Source organism: Grus americana, unplaced genomic scaffold (assembly GCF_028858705.1).
Source record: "Grus americana isolate bGruAme1 unplaced genomic scaffold, bGruAme1.mat scaffold_44, whole genome shotgun sequence".
NCBI classification, from domain to species: domain Eukaryota; kingdom Metazoa; phylum Chordata; class Aves; order Gruiformes; family Gruidae; genus Grus; species Grus americana.
The window spans coordinates 177,059-198,431 of record NW_026561703.1 but is presented as its reverse complement, the minus strand read 5'-3'; the positions used below and the strand labels follow the sequence as shown (position 1 = coordinate 198,431).

At 48.0% G+C, this 21,373-nt stretch overlaps 1 long non-coding RNA gene across 3 annotated transcripts in view; it reads right to left on the bottom strand.

The window, feature by feature from the left end:
- Positions 1-1,072: 1,072 nt before the first annotated feature.
- LOC129200741 (uncharacterized) overlaps positions 1,073-21,373 on the bottom strand; it is a 34,546-nt gene continuing 14,245 nt past the window's right edge. For 2 of the 3 annotated variants that reach the window (XR_008575078.1, XR_008575076.1), the window contains exons 3-4: positions 17,479-17,662; positions 1,073-1,277 (exon numbers count right to left, since the gene is read on the bottom strand). This is a non-coding gene — a long non-coding RNA (uncharacterized LOC129200741). The remainder of the gene's footprint in view (positions 1,278-17,478; positions 17,663-21,373) is intronic. The other variant, XR_008575077.1, reaches the window with a different exon arrangement.

Genomic DNA, 21,373 nt, shown 5'->3' with positions numbered 1-21,373 from the left:
TGGAAATCAGAGGAAATCTATTTTTACCTTTAGCTCTGCTCTCCCATCCCCATGAAACCCTCGGACGGTCACTTTCTCTCCTTACCTCTGGAATGGTAAATCAGGGCTGTAGACCCCCCAGCTCCAGTGGCCCTTCAGTTCGTGGTGGCAGATCCAGAGCAGAGAAAGAAGAGGGCGAGCAGCTCACTCGCAGGAAGGGACTCCAGTGGCGGCAGGAAGACAGCCAGGCTCTGTGCGTCGGGCGTTGTGCTTCAGGCTGCTTGCCCATGTGCTGTAGATTGCAAAGGACCTGCGAGAGACAGGGAATAGCCATGAGGCAGAATTTGGGGCAGGACTAGGGGCAGGAGTTACTGCCACTTCCCAGCCTTGCAGCGGTACCCGGCACAAGGCTGCCTGTCCATTCAGTGACACTTGGGGCCAAGGTGGCCCTGGATGCTGAGGCAGGGGTGAGACAAGTGTCATGAGATGCTCCTGGTGGCAAAACCTGACGCAGAACTCAGAGCAGTTGTTCCCAAGCTGTCATGCCTTACAGCTTGCTGCTGCTGCTGCTGCTGCTGCTCTAGACCTGGGAAAGGCCAAATATGCATCCAACAGCTGGTCTGTCTCACCCCTGTCATCAGCCTACCAAAAGTTACCACGTCACCTTCTGCCATGCAAAGGGGTGCTGTGGCCACATAGCACCTTTGAAACACCTGACACCAGCCAGCCCACCATTCCTGCAGACACCTCCCAACCAAAACCGGGCAGGGGCAGCAGTCTTCCCCCCGAGTGAGTTCCTTTGGTGTGTGTCACTAGCAAGCTATTTTGGTGCTCCTTCACAACATACCTTTCTGCAAAGGTTTTTGACGACCAGACTCCAGGCAGGCGCTGTTGTCTAGAAGCACCAAATCTCTCATGGTAATTGTTTCTTCTCCAGGAGGCCACCAGACTTGAGGTCCCCCAAGATTTAGGCCTTCTTTCCCAGCCCAGTGACTGGTTTGAATTAACTTCCTCTATTGTTTTCGTCGGTTTGTTTGGGTTTCTTTAAGGTCCAAGTCTCCCTGCAGCGCTTCCCCCACACTGCCTCCTGCTCTCACTCATTTAGTCGTTCCCACTCTCGTTCCCACTCGCGATCGCCACCGTATCCAAGAAGAGGCGAAGGGAAGAGTCGTAACAATCGTTGCAGGTCAAGGTCAGATGGTTATCACCGTTCAAGGGCAAGGGCAGCCCCATCCAGAAGATACCGTTCACGCTCAAGGTCTCCAGTACTTAGAGAACAGTCTTCCACTAAATGGACTCTACCTCAAGGGGAAGAAGAAAGGCAGCATTTTAGCAGATACAGAGAAATTCCACCTGAATTCATTTATGTTCTTAATTCATCTTCATATCACCTCTATCAAAAATTTCTGAACTTGTCCATGCTCTTTAAGTTGGAAAAAAGCACACAGCATCCATTAGCTTCTCTCAGTCTTTAGCTATAGTCTCTAACATTTTCAGAGCAGAGCTATGCTGTAAAACAGTAAAACAGTCCAATGAAATGGAAGCACCGACTGCAAATGTGACATTCATGTAGCTCAGTTGGGCTAATAGTGGGATGTTCAGATAAGCTTACTGTGCTGACTGGCAGAGCAGATGAGAAACTGCCTTACTGTAACTCAAGTCTTAAAGCGATTAAAAGAAAAAAAACCCCATCTCACATCTACACCCCCTCAACTCCCAAATGTCCCCCATACAATTTGTTCTTCCATTTTCCTGGGATGGGCCTGAAGGAGAGGGAAAATAAAAAGTTAATTCAATCTCAGTAACTGAGATGATTTTCTTTTACTTGAGTGTGCAAAATCATTTGGAAGGCAGTAAAAAAGTCTTCCAAATCTTTCTTCTCATGCCACAGACTTGTTTTGCACAGAACTGCATAAGCAGCGGTGGTTCCCATGGCTATCTCCTCCTGGAGATAACAGGAATGGAAACCAAAGCTCTCACCCTGCCTGAGCAACAGTGATATGCAAAAGAAGAGCTGTAACACGGTCCTCAAACTGCCACGTTCCTGCAGCACTGACTTGGGAGATCCTCTCAGCTTTGCATCACCCGGAAGCTACGCTGACGCTGCTACAGAGGGGCGTCCTTCCCCTTCCACCAAGCAGTTGCCCTTGGGAAAGACATGCTTGCTTCTTCTCTCCCTCTCCAAGCCCCCAAGCTGAATTCCCAGTGCTAGTGTCTTTTGAAAACAAATGGCAACCAAGCAGCCACCTGGAGCAAAACCAGATGGAAGAGGCTTGCTTTGAAGCCGACATCAGGAGCTTCCCTATCTCGCAGCTCAGTCCACGGGCCACGTGCTCAGTAGGGACGTACCCTCCAGATGACTGGGTTCTCTGTGGGTCACTTTTGGATTTCTCAAATCAACAAGGAATTCTTTCCTTGCCAATTACCAATCTCTCTTACACCAAGGTATGTGTGAGCAGAACAGCAGGGACGGAACGCTTTGTCCTAAGTTTCTGAAATTCTTGCTGCACAGGGTAGAAACTCCTGATGTGGCTCAGGCCAAGCTGGGTTGAGCACTGGAAACCCCCGAGCTTGGGCAGCACCGTGTCTACTAGGAAGCAGGTGAAGTTATGCAGAGGAGAACCCCACAACTATGCTGAGGTGGCTTCTTGGTACCAAGGCACTCGTGTGACTTTTTTACTCCCCGGCAATGGAAACACAGCCTCTGATTTTCAAAAAGGAATGAATTAGGGAAACTAATTAGCCTAGACCAATTTTAAAACACAACGTATAACTTGGCAACACTTGAGTCAGGCCCCACAAACTCAGGCTTCGCCTCTCTCATGCTCCAGTACGAAAGAAAACAATTAGTAAAAGAGTTGGAATGTAGAAACGGGATAAGAGAAGCCATAAATAGGGGAACAGTCCTTGGGTATGAACTAGAAAAAAGACACAAAGTTTGAGGAAACCTGATAAAGGGGGCCCAATATTGTGAGTAATTAGCTTAGATTAATAGTAGCATTGCCGTGTAAGTTTGGATGTCCTTTATTGCCGTGTTAAAAGACTAACTAAAAATCTGAATGGTGCAGCCCCTGAAGTAGAATTGTTGGTAAATGTGGGAACCAGAATATTGCCTTTTACAACCTGAAAAATAGTGTAAACCAATAATTATTTTTGAAAGTTTATGGTTTAAACAGAGATTGTGAATGCAATCTGGGACAGCCGTAGAGTGTGCTAAGTAAGTGTAAAGTGTGGACCCCTTGGGAAAAGAAGGAGCGTGCTACCGAAATAGTAAAGATTGTTCGTGGTTGGCAAGATAGACATTTAAACGAGTAAAATGAGAAGCGATCAGAGCGGATGAATCTTGAAGAAGAGTCCATTAGGATGCATACTGAGACACTGGCAAGAAACAGAAGGTTCACCGGGAGGTGTAACAGATAAGAGAACTCTGATAAAATATTATCATCACTGGTGACCGATGGATAAATTGGATGATCAGGAAAAATGGCCCAAGAATAAAAATTTGGAATAAAAGCACAATGTTACAATTGATGTTGTTTTGTAGAAGGGAGAAGAAATGGCATGAGGTACCTTATGTTGATGTGTTTTTTCACCCTGTGAAATCATCCTGAGTGGCTGAAGGACTGTGGGTTTACCCTGCAAGACCCCCTGGCATCAGCATTAGAAAAGCAGGAAAAGGCAGCGGGAGGCTGTGAAGGTGTTGCTCTGCTTGTAGTACGGGGCAACGGGGTTTGAAGTGCGGGCGTGAGGAGGAGGAGGATTTGGAATTACTGAGAGATGTCGGAGGTTGCATGGCTGGGTTTTGATAACAGGGAGCAAGAGCAGAAAGTTAGAGAAGAGCAAGGAGAAAACGAAGGAGAGCGGAGACAGGCACGGAGAGACAGGGAAAGAGAGGGTAACCTGAGAGCTGCACTGCAGGGAGCGTCAGCAAACAGCAACTTCAGGGGAGGACGGCAATACTATGGGGGGAGAGGCGAGGCCCCTCCAGCACAAAAAACCAGGGATACCTTAGGAGATCATCAGTGTGCCTATTGGAAAGAACTGGGACATTGGAAAGAGTAAGGACCGTTTTAGGGGTCCTATTCCTGTCAGTGCAGAGGTTCTGGAGGAGGCACCGTACGATCAAGAAGCAGCTCCCTTTCCACGTCAGTTCCCCTGAACTAAGTCCTGAAGGGGACCGGGGGAAACCTCCCCAGCAGAACCCCTGGCCACAGTAGAGCTGGGGAAATGGAAAATAGATTTTCTTGTAGATACTGGGGTGACTTATTCTGCTAAATACTTATCAAAGACAATTGAGCGATGATACAGTAAACGTTGTGAGTGCCACAGGGAAAGCGGAACAGCGTGCCTTTTCCCATCCTTTAAATGTTAAGCTCGGAAAACAATGGGTAACTCCCCAATTTTTATATATGCCTGAATGTCCTATACCACTCTTGGGACGGCACCTATGGAGTAAACTGGAAATGCAGATCACCTTTAAAGATGGGGAAGTTCAATTATTAATCCCTGAATCTCAAGCCATCGAGGCAAGAGTTTTGATGTGGCAGGAACAACCGAAGACTAACAAAGGAATTCCCGAGGAGGTGAAGAATGCAGCGACGCCTTTGGTATGGGCTAATGAGGTCCCAGGTAGATCCAGAAGAGCGGAACCCGTAAGAATTATCCTTAGACCTGGAACAAATCCGGTAAGACAAAAATAATACCCATTGAAAATAGAGGCCAAAAAGGATTAAAAAGGTTAATACTCAACTTTAGAGAATATGGGTTGCTCGTATAATGCGAATCAGAATTTAACACCCCAATCTTACTCGTTAAAAAGCCAGGGGGTGAGGAATATAGTGGTGTTGGTTACAGAGCTCGTTGATTTGCCTATTTTGTGACTCAGTGCACATCTCCATAACGTTAGCTCACCCACTTCCTTCCCCAGCCTCCAAGGAATTGCTTGTTATTTGTATTCGCGGCTAATTAAAACCTCTTCAAGCTCAACCCCCTGATTATGGAGTGAGGGCTGAGACCACAAGCAGAGCACAGTGGAGAATGCCACAGCCCATAGGCTGACCCCACACCACCCTGCAGACCCCACGTTTGCAGTTAGGGCATTATTTACTCTGCTACTAGCAATGTTCTCTTAAAATATATTGAAGGAGAGATTGGGAAAATGAAGTGTATGAGATTTAGCTCGCACTAGAGGATTTCAGCATCCAAGAAAGCCAGAGCATCCAGTCCCTCAGACTTAATAGAAACCTCCTGCTTTATTAATGTTGCCTTATTTTTTATTTTTTTTTTCCCCCTTGTCCACAGGTCCTGGGCAGAAAGTCAAAGCTGTATTTGAGGAGCTTTCCTGGAGGTTTTCATTAATAACAGGGCCAGGGAATCCACTGCAAATGTAAACATAATAGATTTGAGAGCCCTAAAAGGATGGAGATTTACTCACTGTGGAAATATTAGGGAGAAAGTAGGAGCGGGGCGTTCCCATGGCTCGGCGTTGCCTGCCTGTGAGCTTTGAAAGCTGCCCGAAGGCCAAGGAGATGCTGGGGAATGGGAGCAGGAAGGAAGGTTGCCTCTGAGCGGCACGGCAAGGCAGCTGCGGCGGCTCTGCTCAGCACTGATCTTCCACTGCTGGTGGACATGCCTAAACATAGGATCGTTTCAGGTCCTTCCCAGGCTAAAGAGAAAAAGGTTAGGTGGACAGAGAAGATCTGCTCCTTGTTCCCACCTTGGAGATGAAGGTGCAGGGTGGTGCTGATCCTCAGCAGGTCAGGAGGGACACGCAGAGATGTGGGCAGGAGAGAGGGATGCTGCTTGGTGCGAGAGAAGGACAACAGCATCCAGTTCTTGTGGGGCTGCTGAGACCATGTCCCTTGCTTCCAGCTGACTCTTGCCAACAGGACTGTAACCGTGGGATAGGGGCCGTGAAACAGAAACTATAGGATCAGGTTGAGATAATTAGTTTGCAACCAAGGTAATAGGTAATGAAGCTCACTGACCATGGCAAGGTACAATGCTGCTATGTTCCTTGTACAGTCCCTACCAAACTGAACAACAGGTTTGGAGATATTAATCTTATGAAGTAAGTCGTTATGGACAGGTGCATCCACAGCAAGGACACTGCGCATGCCTGCATGAAGGAGGTCATCCAGCGGACACAGGTGCAAGACCACTGACGACCACCAGAGACCCTTGAGGGCCACCGACTCAAATCACTGAGCATGTGTGACGGGGAGGAGAATATGGAAATGGATTCCAAGAAATGATTATCATAGGACTGCCCTTTCTGAGAAAAACGATGAATATGTATGTTTTGATGCTATATAACCTGTGTGTTGGTGATCACCTGGCATGCACGTTGGGTGGAGCTATCCCCCGTGCATCCAGCGCTGCAATAAAGAATGCCTGCCTTTTAACACTACATTGGTGTTACGAGGTTTATTCCCGGATTTTGGTGACAGTTTTGGCGACCCAGGTGGGACACTGCTTTTGAACCTCGACGGATCCGTGGGATCGCAGGACCTCCAGCCGGCACCGGGGAATTCTCGGGGAGAACCTCCGATCCCCGCACCGAAGAGCTTTGAGCAAGACCCCTGGGAGAGGTAAAGGCATTCTCATTTAATTGAAGTATGTGAAGGTACCTTATGTAAGGACCCCGTGGCTCCGGGACAGGCCCGTATCAGGACAGGCCCACATTGGGACAGGCCCACGCGAAGAGCACGGGAGGCCTGCTCGTAAGGCGCGGTGAAAGCTGCGCAGAGTTGGGCTGGAGAGACGTCTCAGGTAAAAGTCTCTGCTAGGCGAAAGCCTGTGGAGCAGGGCCCAGAGGGGAGGGGAAGCCTCCAAGGTTGGGATTTCTGGTGGCAGGAGAAATCCCTGGGATTTCCGGTGGCAGGGGAAATCCCTGAGGGAGCTCTAACACGGGTTGGGGTCCCTCTGACTGAGTGCTTGTCATAGTGCACAATCACAACCACTAAGTCCCTGGGAGATGGGCACTTTTCCGAGTAAGAAACCAAGCCCACGAAAAACACCACTGGGATGCATTTTGGAGCACTGGAAAGATCTGGGAAATGTTGATCCTTTGACTCGGAAACAGTTGATTGAATATTGTCATCATTGGTGGCCACTAGACACTTTAGAAAATGGGGAAAAGTGGCCGGAAAATGGGACATTGCAATATAACACCATTTTGCAATTAATGTTATTTTGTAAAAGGGAAGGTAAATGGAACGAAATGGCATATGTAGATCTGGTTTTCACATTGCGAAATCATCCGGAATGGCAAAGGCAATGTGAATTGTTTTCACCTGGTTCCGCGATAATGGCATTAAAGGGGCAGGAACCTGATAAAATTTGGAAAAAGATTGCTCAGCTTGTGATAATGGTAAACGGTGTCTTAAACGTGAATTTGAAGATGATGATGTTGAATTATTGGTTGAATATTGGATATTTTGTTGGAAGATACTGCAAAGAAAATGGTATTAAATACGGCCAGAAAACAAGTAGAAGGAGCTCATGCTAATGGGATTATACAAGGGACAGCGGACCAGAATTTTCCATCCACAAATCCTGAGTGGGACCCTAATCAACTGGGACCCAGAGGGATGCTGACTAGATCTCAGAAGTGGATTTTGTTTGGTGATAGATATGCAATGCCAAAAGCAATTAATCGGTCTAAACTTTATGAAGTGAGACAAGAATTAAATGAGTCCCCTTCAGCCTTTATGGAAAGACTGAAGGTGACTGCTAGAAAATACACTAATTTGGACCCAAAAAAACCCCAAACCAACCAAAACCAACACCAAACAAAAAAAAACAACCCACAAACAAAACCACAAACAAAAAACACCACGGAAGAAGCTATACAATTGGCCTCTATATTTATGGGACAATCAGCCCTAGAAAAAAAACTCCAGAAACTGGAAGGGGCTGAGTCCAGAGACTTAGGTAAAATGCTTGAAGTAGCCTGGACTGTGTATAACAACGGAGAAAAAGAAAAAGCAGTCAGACAAATGCAAAGGGATGGAAAAATTCTGGCAATCTTGACTGAGAATAATAAATGTGTAAAGTGAAACTCAGCCATAAATCAGCAGAGGGTGTTGGTGCGACGGGGCGAAAAGAGAACTGGCCTTTCTTGAAACCGTTAAAATTTAAGCTGGGAAAATAGTAGGTAAAACACATCAATTTTTGTACATGCCCAAATGTCCGTTGCCCTTATTGGGACAAGATTTATTAAGCAAATTAGATGCACAAATAATTTTTAAAGATGGAGAAATCAGATTACTAATACCAGAATCAAAAGCCATAGAGGCGAGAGTATTTATGTTACAGAATTCCTCCAAAGAAGAACAAATTCCAGAAGCGGTGGACAATGCAGTCACTCCCTTGGTATGGGCAAGTGAAGTTCCAGGATGATCCAAACTGGCAGAACCGGTAAAGGTGCCTTTAAAACCTGGAGCCAAGCCGGTAAGACAAAAACACTGTTTGTTCACGAGAGGCAACATCTGGCCCTTGGAGTGCTGGCGCAACGGCTGGGATCCTGGAAGCGACCAGTGGGATACTTCTCTAAACAACTTGACAACGTGAGTAAAGGATGGCCGGGATGTTTGCGTGCCGTGGCAGCGACAGTGCTGCTGATTCAGGAAGCCCGAAAATTAACCATGGGCCAAAAGATAGTGGTATATGTACCACACATGGTTATAACTGTCTTGGAACAAAAGGGGGGTCACTGGCTATCCCCTAGCAGAATGTTGAAATACCAGGTTGTCCTATTGGAACAAGATGATGTGGAATTAAAAGCCACAGCAATTGTAAATCCAGCAATGTTCCTGACAACAGAAAATCCTACTGAGAAATTGGAACACGATTGCTTGGTAACTATTGAACAAGTTTATTCCAGCAGACCGGACCTGAAGGACGAACCTTTGAAGGATCCTGATCTGGAACTGTTTACGGATGGAAGCAGCTTTGTGCAAGAGGGAAGGCGAATAGCCGGATATGCTGTTGTTACCACCGACAAGGTATTGGAGTCAGGGACACTACCTGCAAATCCATCAGCGCAGAAAGCAGAATTGGTGGCGCTGAAGCAGGCTTTACGGATGGCAGAAGGGAAAAGGGTAAACATTTGGACGGATTCTAAATAGGCATTTGGTGTGATCCACGCTCATGGAGCCATCTGGAAAGAAAGAGGACTGTTGTCAGCCCAGGGCTCACCTATAAAATATAAGGAGGAAGTTCTTCAACTTTTGCAAGATGTACAGAAACCAAAGGAAGTGGCTGTAATGCATTGCAAGGCTCATCAGTTTGGTCAAACTGCTATAAATATAGGCAATCGATTGGCGGATAAAGCTGCAAAGGAGGCTGCAGAACGAGGTATCCTTGCATGAGTACCAGTAAAACAGATAAAAATTCCAAATTTAAAAGCAAGATACAGTAAGCTAGACGAACAACTGGCAGAGAACTTAAAGGCATCCCAAAATGCGGAAGGATGGTGGGTAACACCAGAGAATCAGGTAATAGTGACCCCACAAGTTATGACAGAACTTGCAAAGGAAGAACATGAGCAGACACATTGGGGTGTGGATGCTATGGTTACAAATTTGAGAACATCTGTAGTGTGTGTAGGAATGACAGGAATAATTAAATCAATAATAGCTAAGTGTCCAATTTGTCTTAAAAATAATCCCTTAAACCAGAGGAAAGCACCTTTATGAGTAACAAAGCAGGGTAATTCCCCAGGAGATTGTTGGCAAGTCGATTTCTCTGAGTTACCTAGACAGAATGGGTATAGATATTTGTTGGTATTGATTGATACGTTTTCTGGATGGCCGGAGGCTTTTCCTTGCCGCACCAACAAAGCAAGAGAAGTGGTCAAAATATTACTAAAAGAAATAATACCGAGATTTGGGGTACCATTGGGCGTATCTTCTGACAGAGGACCACATTTTGTAGCGGAAATAGTCCAACAAGTAAGTAAAATCCTAGGGATAAATTGGGATTTGCATACTCCCTGGAGACCGCAATCAAGCGGGAAAATGGAAAGGATGAACCAGACCTTGAAAAGACAAATGAGTAAAATTTGCCAAGAAACATCTCTGAAAAGGCCACAGGCTTTGCCATTAGCTCTGTTAAGAATAAGAATCCAACCAAGGTCTAAAGACGGTGTAAGTCCATATGAAATATTATATGGCAAACCCTACCCAACTCCCTTAATCCCAGGGGACATGAGGGTAACGGGGGAAATAGATTTAAAAACATATCTGATTTCTTTAGGAAAGACCCTCGAAGCGCTTAGAAGATATATTGTGCTGACCAGGCTGCTTGCTCTTGATACGCCTGTACATCCATAGCAGCCGGCTGACTTTGTGTATATAAGGACATGGGGTTCTGAACCACTCCAGGAAAAGTGGAAGGGACCTTTCCAGGTACTGTTAACAACTTATACCGCGATCAAGGTAGAAGGAGTGGAGCCTTGGATTCACTACACTCGAGTAAAGAAGGCACCGCCAGATCAGTGGACATCTACGCAAGAGGGACCTTTGAAACTTAGACTGTGTAAAAATTCTAAGGACCAGTTTCTGTAGCCTGTTATCTATTGAATTATGAATATTATGAATTGTTTGATTAGACTGATAACACTTTTTGTGTTTCATCACTAATTTGTAGCCAAAGAAATACAGAATGGCCATGGTCCCAAGCTATTGTCCAATATACCTGGAGTGTGGGACCATATCCCAAAGACCGTTCCCCACATTTAGCCACTGTAGTAATGCATGAATCTGAAGTTTACCACCCACCTGAGTGGGAATGGGACAGAAAGGACTGGGTCCGTGTCTTAACTGGAACAATTGGAGAAAGAATTCAAGTAGGATGCAGAAAGATGGAAGGATCTCTTCATGAGAAAGCTTCCTCAATTACCATCTCCGGAAATCTATTAGACCCTACTTCTAATATTACAATGAGACTCTGTCCCACCACTGAATGGAAATGTAACAAACAAGATTCTCTCATTGCGTGTTGCCGCCAACAGAATGTTGGTAACTACTCCTTAGACCCTAGTACCAATAATGTTGAAATCACCAAATCCTGTATTAAGGAACAAGGAGATTGTTGGCATAATTTTACTTTAACTAAACCAGTTGATGTGGTGTGCGATTGGCGACCTAATCCATTGACAGGAGGACTATTAGGCCTTACATTTAAATTCCAAATAAATGCTGTAACTAAACCCCTAGTGATGCTTGTTGCAGTAGTCACGCACGCTGATACAGATACTCTCTTTACGTTAACTAGTAAAGGTGAAGTCACCCCCTCTTTTATGGTACCACAAGGAAATGACATCACAATAAGAGGCAGATTAATCACTGAATCTCGCATTGAACCTATAAACAGTTATGAAATTGGACCACATGGCCCGATTTTGTGTAAAAATCAAAATTTAGACTCTTGGTTAAATTTGACTGCTGTACAATACTCCCATAGAGTGATATGTGGTAAAAATAACACCAAATACTGGGGAGAACTTAAAATAGACGTCATAATACCTACTACCCAACCAATTGTTGCGCTTAATTCGAAAATCTTTGAAATTGGACCGTATGTGATTAGAAATACAGGCTTGCAACAAATGTTGTTTAACCCGGCATGGTCTCTCAAACAAGTGGAATTGTCAATGCAAAACAATGTTTCAGATATTCAACCAGCTTGTTCACCTTTCTTAAAAATTTCATATGAGGGATGGACCACCTGGCTGCAGAAACGAACTCTTACTATGAAAAGGACACGGAGAGACTTGACCGGTGTTTTGGGAACAGGATTGGGAGTTTTAAATAGCATTGATTCAGAAGTAATAATGAACAAACTGGCTGCCTCAATTAGTGATTTGGCTAAATTACAACAACCTTTACGATCTTCTTTATTGGCTTTAGGAACTAACCAGTGGCTGTTGTCAAATATATTACCAACATGGGAAAGAGTAAATGTAAGGGACCACGAATTAATTACAGACGCACTTGGGGTGATCCAAAATAACCTCTCTTTGGCTCTTAGTTGTATCCAGGCTCAATTATGGATGCAGTCGGTAGCCGCCTCAATTATAAGAGAAGGTGAAGGCGGCACTCTCCCCACTGAAATTAGGAAAATAGTTTGGGACAGTGCTACTGATTTTGAGAAAGAACTCCAGTCCTGGTGGAGCCTGGTAAACTTTACTTAGGATCCCGTTACAAACACAGCTACAACTTTTGTGCTCACTATATCTAATGCTACTATATACTCAATTTATCCCATTGGGGCATTAGGGTTGAACCACAACGGAACTATACTCTATCCTTCCGAGCATAGAGTATGGGCCCGAAAGATGAATGAAAAATGGCAAACTCTTAATTTGGAATCTTGCATCGTGCGAGAACAACAAGGATTTGTCTGTGAAGGTAGTGCAATTGAGGCACAAGATATTTGTCTGGATACTGAACAAAATATTTGCCATTTTGAGGTTCATCCTAACGAGAACCCTAAAACAGTTATTATATATATTGGTAAGGGCTGTGTATGTTTGAGGACTGTTTGTGATTTTTTATATGTAGATAAGGTAGTCGTAGAGATTAAAAATCATTCAAATTTTTGTGTTTGTAATTTTACTACGATTGATGGATGTGACTTTTCTTATTCGACCCCAGTCACATCTCACCAACTTTTGCAGTCTAACTACATGTTGATTCATGAATTGTTACCTATACCCATTGGAATGAATCTCACTTTAGTGAAACAGTTATTACAACGCAAGGATTTGATTGCAATTCTGGAAAAAAAATAAGGAAAATGGACAAAAAACCCCTAATAACTGTTCATCACAATGTGAAAGAAATACACCGAGTTTTTGAAAGAGCGCAGAGATATGCAGAACTTAGATGGTGGGACACACTTTTTGGATGGTCACCTACTGCTACAGGCATCCTAAACAAGTTGTGTCACCCCATCGTGATTCTCTTAATATTGGTTTTGATCAGTTTGACCTTGTCAGCAATATTGTATGCCATAGCCTGGAAAATGATGAATCGGTTAACATATCTGAAAAAGCAAATTACTCGTGAAGCTTCTTTCACTCATATGATCGTCCAAGCTGTTGCAGAACAGCAAAAGAGACAAGCAATCCCAGAGTTTCCTCCAACATAGAAAATGATTAGTATAGTGAAAGTATTGAAATAATTTTCAAAACTTTCAAAGGGGGGAAATGTCACATATATTTTGACAAAGCAATCAAAAGTTGATTATATAAAAGTTAGGATGATTTCATTATATTTGTAAGATTTTAACTTAATGTAGCTATAGAATCAGATTGGGAAAATTAGTTTGTAACCAAGGTAATAGGTAATGAAGCTAACTGACCATGGCAAGGTACAATGCTGCTATGTTCCTTGTACAGTCCCTACCAAACTGAACAATAGGTTTGGAGATATTAATCTTATGAAGTAAGTCGTTATGGACAGGTGCATCCACAGCAAGGATACTGCGCATGCCTGCAAGAAGAGGGTCATCCAGCGGACACAGGTGCAAGACCACTGACGACCACCAGAGACCCCTTGAGGACCACCAACTCAAATCACTGAGCATGCGTGACGGGGAGGAGAATATGGAAATGGATTCCAAGAAATGATTCTCATAGGACTGCCCTTTCTGAGAAAAACGATGAATATGTATGTTTTGATGCTATATAACCTGTGTGTTGGTGATCACCTGGCATGCACATTGGGTGGAGCTATCCCCCGTGCATCCAGCGCCGCAATAAAGAATGCCTGCCTTTTAACACTACATTGGTGTTACGACGTTTATTCCCGGATTTCGGTGACAATGCTAACCAGAAAGCTACTCAAGGCCTGGAAGGAAACTTCCAAAAAGGGGAAAATGTAATGGTGGCATAGAGGCCGTGAGACAGAAACTACAGAATGATTAGCTTGGAATAATTAGTTTGTAATCAAGGTAACAGGTAATGAAGCTAACTGACCATGGCAATGTACAATGCTCCTACGTTCCACGTACAGTCCCTACCCAACCAGACAATAGGCCCGGGAATATTAATCTTATGAAGTAAGTTGTTACGGACAGGTGCATCCACGGCGAGGATACTGCGCGTGCCTGCAAGAAGAGGGTCATCCAGCAAACACGGCTGCGCGACCACTGACGACCACCAGAGACCCCTTGAGGGCCACCGACTCAAATCACTGAGCATGCGTGACGGGGAGGAGACTACGTAAATGAATTCCAAGAAATGATTCTCATAGGGCTGCCTTTTTTTGAGAAAAATGGTGAATATGTATGTTTTGAGTCTATCTAACCTGTGCGTTGGTAATCACCTGCGTGCACGTTGGGCGGAGCTGATTCCCCCGTGCATCCAGCGCTGCAAGAAAGCAAACCTAGGGCAACTCACGTCTGGTCCATTTCTCATACCCTCTAACAGATGGCGACCCAGATGGGGACCCTAGGACGCAAGAGGAAGGAGCACCAGCTAATTCTCTGGACAAACCCGTGACCAACGCTCATTGCTGGCATAACAAAAATAGGTGCGTTCACCTAAGAGACTTGGACACGGGTGATTCCAGACAATACTGGGAGTACTCTTGTGTTTAAACTTGCTAAAGATTTGGTAAGAGGAAAAGAAATTTAAGAAACGGGAACTACACCCAGCATTGAAAGGGGGATGCCCCTTGCTGAGGTTTTAGAAAATTGGAGTAAGATTTATGGGGCACAGACTTTACAAAAGACAAGACTGATTGGGTTGTGTCAGGAGGAATGGCCATTCCTAACTCGAACTCGAGGGGGAGGACCTATGGATATTTGCACCCCCCCCCCCGCAAAGGAACTTTTAAGCCCCATAAGTTAACATTTCGAAGGATCATTTTCGAAGATACTGCAAGTCCAAGTATTGATTATTGGTATATTTGGTAGGATTGGTCTTATCAAAGACGTAAGCCATCTAAACTACGGGTAAGCTCGCTTCCCTCTGCCCCTGAGGCCGAGGAAACTGACCTTCCCCAAGCAGGGATGTTTCCCATGAAACTGCATTACATCCCAAATCCCAGAGCACGACCAGGAGCTCCTCCTGATGGCCCTGCAGTGACTGCTGTGATGCGCCACAAACCTTGGAAACAAGGTGACTTGATCATGTGGCAAAGTAAAATGCCAAGATTAAGAGACGATGCAGATGGATGTGCACAAATGCTAGCTGGAATAGTCACTGATTACACACCTAACTGGAGTGACATGAAAACTTTGCTGAGAGAACTATTCCAGATGGATGAGTGAGAGAAAATTCTTCAAAAGGACTGAGAAATTGCTCAGAGAGGTCAAGGATTAAATCCCTGGCCCACTGAGGACCCCAACTGGAATTTAGCCACAACTGACGGGAAAAAAGACTGATGGAAAGGGCTCCCTTTCCTCCTTTCCCTAACCAATCTAATCCTAACCTTTTAGAGTGTTTTTCCTGTGGGAAGATAGGACATGCCCAGCGGGAGTGCCCACTCCGCCCAGGAAGTGCTGGACGAGGATCAAATCCACCGTATCCACCGTGCCCTCACTCACAACAGAAAAATAATAAGCTGAACTCCATGCTTGCCGAAGGACTGCGAAGATGTCGAATGCAGGAGTGAAGGTAAACGAGTACGGACAAATTACCGCAAAGCTAAACAGACTTTTTGTTGAATTTTTAGTAGACACAGGAGCAACCTTGTCCCTTTTGAATGATGCACTCCCACAAACATGGATTTCTAAAGAAAAGGTACTTATAAGAGGGGTTGTTGGACAAGAAATAAAATCTATTTCGACGCCACTTCCAATGATCATTGCAGAAAAAATGGTATGGGGAAGATTTGTGGTACCTCCAGATTCACCTGTGTCTTTGCTAGGACGTGATCTTTTGCAGGAATTTGGTCGGCTTTTAAAATCCCAAAAGGACTTGAAGCACTTCCCCGGGAACTGTGGAGCAGCTCTGGTGATGAGATAGGATTATCGTTAGCCGCAGAACCGGTAATAATGAACACAAAAGGAGGGTCACCTCCATCAATGAAACAGTACCCGATTGCAGATGAGGCTATTCCGAGTACTCAAAAACGGATTGCAGTTTTCTTAGAAAAAGGAATACTCAAGGAATGCCAAAGTCCATCTAAGACTCCAATCTTGCCAGTAAGTAAACTTCGATTAGATAAGGATGGGGATCCGCAAGACAGATTTGTTCGAGATCTCCGCGCAGTAAATGAGCATGTAATTTCCCCACACCCTCTTGTCCCTGACCCCAGTTTCATTCTTACCCAAACACCTGTATCGTATGGGCACAATATGTTACTGGTTTGGATTTAACAGGAGCAGGTTTTAGCATAGCCATTGCTGAAGAAAGTCAATCCATTTTTGCTTTTACTTGGCAAGGGAAACAGTTGACTTGGACACACTTGCCACAAGGGTTCACTAGTTCACCAACTATTTTTTTCTCAAGTTCTCAGAAACCATCGAAGAGATTTAAAATTTCCTGGCGGTTCTGTCTTGATTCAGGATGTCGATGATCTGTTACTAGCAAGCCATAGGGCTGAAGATTGTACGCGGGATATTGAATATCTGTGCAGCCAACTTGCAAACAAGGGTCACCGTGCATCTCTATCCAAAGTGCAACTCTGTCAACACCAGGTAAAGAAGGATCTGGGGTTTATTCTTAAACCAGGGAGGGAGAGAAGTAGATCCAGAACGGGTAAGAGCTAGACAAGAAATTCCCAGACCAGTAACAAAGAAACAATTAAGGGGATTTTTAGGACAAGTGGGATTTTGTAGGCCGTGGATTCCTGGATTTAGTGAAATAGCGAAACCTCTTAATGAGGCAATGAAAAATGAGGAGGGGGAACCCATAGCTTGGGGTCCTGAACGAGAAAAAGCCTTTGTGCATTAAAGGGAGCATTAACGCGAGCTCCAGCTTTGGGGCTTCCAGACTATTCTAAGCCCTTTAAACTTTATTGCACAGTGTGTTGGATTTGCGTGGCAAGGTTTTGGGAGCGGGGGGGGCTACAGGGGTGGCTTCTGTGAGAAGCTGCCAGAAGCTTCCCCTGTGTCTCATAGAGCCAATGCCAGCCAGCTCCAAGACGGACCTGCCACTGGCCAAGGCCAAGCCAATCAGCGCCTCTGTGATACCATAGTTAAGAAGGAAAAAAACCAGTTAGAAAGGGAGCTTTTGCAGCCAGAGAGAGGAGGGAGAAGACTTAAGAAACTCCCTGTCCTTATCTCGACCCAGAAGCTTTTTGTTATACTTTTTTTCCCCTGTCTGGTGAACGAGGGGAGTAATAAAGCGGCTCTGGTGGGCACCTGGCCCCCAGCCAGGGTCAACCCACCACACCTGGCAACTCCATGTGGGACACGAAAGCTATTTGCACTACAGCGCAGTCTGCAGTAAAGAAAACTGGCCTTGCGCTTTGATTCCAACACCGCACCCTCAAACAAAACGAGGCTGTTCCCTTTGAGGAACAGGGATGGAAATCTCACCTGCCATCCCAAAGTTATGCTGTGCCATTGCTTCACTTTTGGCCCCTTTCCTCAGGCTTGGTAACTCTTTTGCAGAGCCTGCTTTTTCCTCTTTGTAACAGGCGATGTCTGGGGTTCCACAGGTTGCTTCGTTGTGGGGCACCACCTGCACCCCTGGATTTGCCTCCATCAATGCATCCTTGTACTAGGAAAGAAACGGAAAATTACCAGTCGTGCCGGTGATGACATGATACTATCCACAGGGCAACAGAGCGCGCTGCTTATAAGACGATTTAATACAGTAAATAATCCTTCCACACCTTGATTTTTTCACAGTTTCATCACGTGCTTTGAGTCGGACCAGGATATCCTTCATCGAGGTTGAAAGTTAATCCTGAATCTGCAGCTAAAAAGTTACAAATTGTTTTTCATAGTTCCACGGTTAAGAATGTTCCAGATAGTTTTTCACAGTTCAGGATGTCACAGAGAGTTTTGTAAATAGCGGCTAGGGACCCCTGAGGATGGCCATTGTCCAGTGCTACCATTATGTCAGTTCCTATTTACCCAGACAAGGTGTCAAGGAAGACGTGCTTGTCAAGAGGTAGAAGCATAACCCCGATACATCGTTAGTCTGATCAACAGACCCTGAAGAACCATTTGGGAGTGCCAGAAGTATTGAGAGACTAGGGGAAAGGTAATTTGGGCCAGGGTCTCCGCAACCACCGACCCATGAGCCCCCTACCCAAATTATGCCACCTACCCAAAGATAAAGGCCGAGAAAAGAACCGAGCATGCCTTCTAGTTTGCATACTACCAAAAGAAATATGAGCCAATCATTGTAACTGGGAGTGTCCTAATTTGGAAGGTTTGTGTATAAATATGACAGGGAACGGGCATCAGGTGTGCTTGATTTGTGGAAATCCACCCAGCACCCAGGCCTGAATAAAAAGCAATATATCTCCTACGTGTGTGAGAATTGGCTTAGTGTACACCGTGTAACGAATCCGCTGTTTGGACAACAAGCGGATGTCTGGGAAGTCGAAATCTGCCATCAGGACAAGGGCTGCTCGTCCAGAGATTTCTCCTCAGGGCCTATCAAATAACTCCGCAGTGCGGGCATCCCGGCTGGGCCATCGGTAGCAGACACCCGCTGCAACAGCTGCTTTGTTTTCCATGCCCCTCAGCCTCACCCAGAGGCTCTCCACCACATCCTTGCTGACTGGAAGGGCTCTACCATCCAACCTCTCCCTTCCACAGAGTGCGACCCCTCCACCTCGCCTGCCCTGCCTACCCCTCCTGAACAGCCTGCAGCCTCCATGCCAGCACTCCAGGCGTGGCACTCGTCCCACCAAGTCCCACCAATCCCAAGGACATGCCAGCTCTGGGAACGCAGCAAGGCCCCCCCTGAACCCTTTCCCTCCCCAGGCAGGAGGGGCTGGGGAGGCTGTTGGGGCGGGGCGGAACACGCGGACACCCCACATTCCCTCCTGGGAGACGCCAGAGAGTCCTTAGCAGCCAACAGCCAGAACGCAACATGGCGCCGCCACCACTGCAGCTCCCACCGCGCGGCCCCCGGGACCCCCCGGCACCCCGACTCCTCCAGACTTTTGCCCTTCCCCAAACCTTCTACCTCCAAGGTACAGACCCACCCTGACCCCTGCAGCCCGGGGACGCTCTTGGGGGCAAGAGCGGAGGTGACCATCGGCCATCGCTCCTGTCTCTCTTCCAGGCGCAGCCAACCTGTGCCCACTGCCCCGCCAGCAGCAGCCCTTCCCCGCAGCCTGGCCACCCTCACTGCACGTGGCACCCCAGGGCCCCCAGGCACTACCACCACCAGGTACGGCACCCCTGGCTGCTCTGCCACCCCGCCGCCTTCGCCATCCCCGGCCCCCGCGCACGCCCAGCATCCCCATCAGCCCTGTCCCCAGGGCACTTTTGGCACAGGGCTTCAGCAAGCCCAGGCAAGCGTCCCTGCTCTCGCCTGGCTGATGCGGGCCCAGGAAATCCAAGTCCCAGAGAATTTCCCCAATGCTTGGGGCCATCTCTCCCGCTTCACCTCCTAGAAGCCAGTCTCCTCCCTGCTTTGCAACCCTGTCCCACCAGCACAGCAGCTCACCCCGCGCGGAGCACCCTGGCCACAAGCTCCCCACGTGCCCAGCACAGAGCTGGGGGATGGCGGCCATCGGGGCCAGCTCGGTGGCTGTCCTTGGAGGGCCCCAACCCCCTGGCCCAGCACGGCTCCCTCTCACCCACACAGGTCTGCAGAGGGCTCCATGCGGCTGCTTCTTCGACCCCCGGGTCTTCCACATCGAGTGGACGGTCACCAACCTGCCTGCCCCGGCCAGCTCCACGCTCCGCCATGGCACCGCTTCTCTGCCGGCTGCTGCCCTGTGGGGGGGCCCCAGGGGCTGCAGGACCCTCCCGGCCTGGGCAGCCCCTCTGACCCCGCAGGGACAGCCGACACACCTCACACCCCAAAACTATCAGGGGAGAGCGGAGGCCCCAGCCCCCCCAGCACTGCCGACGTCCATCCCTGGCTACCGGCACATCCAGGCACAGCCTGCCCACATCAACAGCTCTGGCACGGCCACCCCTGTGCGGGCACACCCAGGCACCAACATCCCCCCGGGCCGTGACACTCCCCGCAGCCCCACTGCTGGCCCCCACCACCAAGCCCCTGGGGACCCGGATGGAGACTTGGAAGTCTCTGAGGAGGAGCTTCTCCAAGAGGCCCTCAGGCTCTTTGGTGTCTCCTTGGATGCGGTGGGGACCAGTCAGGATGTTCCTGGCAGCAGCCCCATGCCTGGGGACTCCTGTGGCACCCGTGCAGAGGGAAGAGTGGTGGCCCCAGCCCCCCTGGTGTTGCCGACGTCCAACCCTGGCTGCCAGCACATCGAGGGGCAGCCTGCCCAGACCAACACCTGCGGCACGGCACCTCCTGTGGGGGCACACCCGGACACCAACATCCCCCCGGGCAGCCATGACTCCCCCAGCCAGGCCCTGGAGGACCTGGCAGGAGACCTTGACGTGTCCGATGAGGAGCTTCTCAAAGAGGCCCTAAGCCTCTTGGGTTGCTCCCTGGACGGGGTGGAGGCCACCCAGGAGGATGCCGGCAGCAGCCCTATGCATGGGGACCATGGTGGCACAGGCGCAGAAGAGAACATGGTGGCCCTTGCCTCCCCTGTGTTACCAACAGCCAGCGCCACCTACCAGCACGTCGAGGAGCAGCCTGCCCAGCTCACTATCGACGGCACGGCCACCACTGCGGAGGCACAGCTGGGCAGCAACATCCCCCTGGGCAGCTACGACCCCTCCTGCCCTTCTGCTGCACCCAACAACCAAGCCCTTGGGGACCTGGCAGATGACCTCACCGTGTCCGAGGAGGTGCCACTCGAAGAGGCCCTAAGGCTCTTTGGTTGCTCCCTGGACACGGTGGGGGTCAGCCAGGATGCTTTCAGCAGCAGCCCTGGGCCTGGGGAGCTTGGTGGCACCGGCACAGCCACCCCCCACTGCCACTTTGCCTCGCTCTCCCTGCCCGAGGAGCTGCTCACCCCCGACTACAGCGTCCCCGAGATCACCGACGCCATCCTGAGCATGGAAGAGTTCTACACCACGGGGATGGAGCCCCAGGAGTCGTGGGGGGCTGCGGGGATGGCCCTGCCACCGTCCCAGGCTGCCGTCTGCGAGAAGCGGGGCAAGAAGCGGGGGCAGAGCGCCTTGCCAAAGCCGGCCAGCAAGCGCAGGGCTCTGGCAGGCAGCACGGGGGTGGCAGGGGGGGAAGTAGAGCCCGAGCAGGGATGAGGAGGAGGTGGGGGGAGTGGGGGATGGGGGAGGAGGGGTGGTGTATTTGGGGGGGGGGGAGTGAGGGGGGGAGGGGGGTTAGAGTAGCTTTGATGGGACCTTTTCTCTTGTGTTT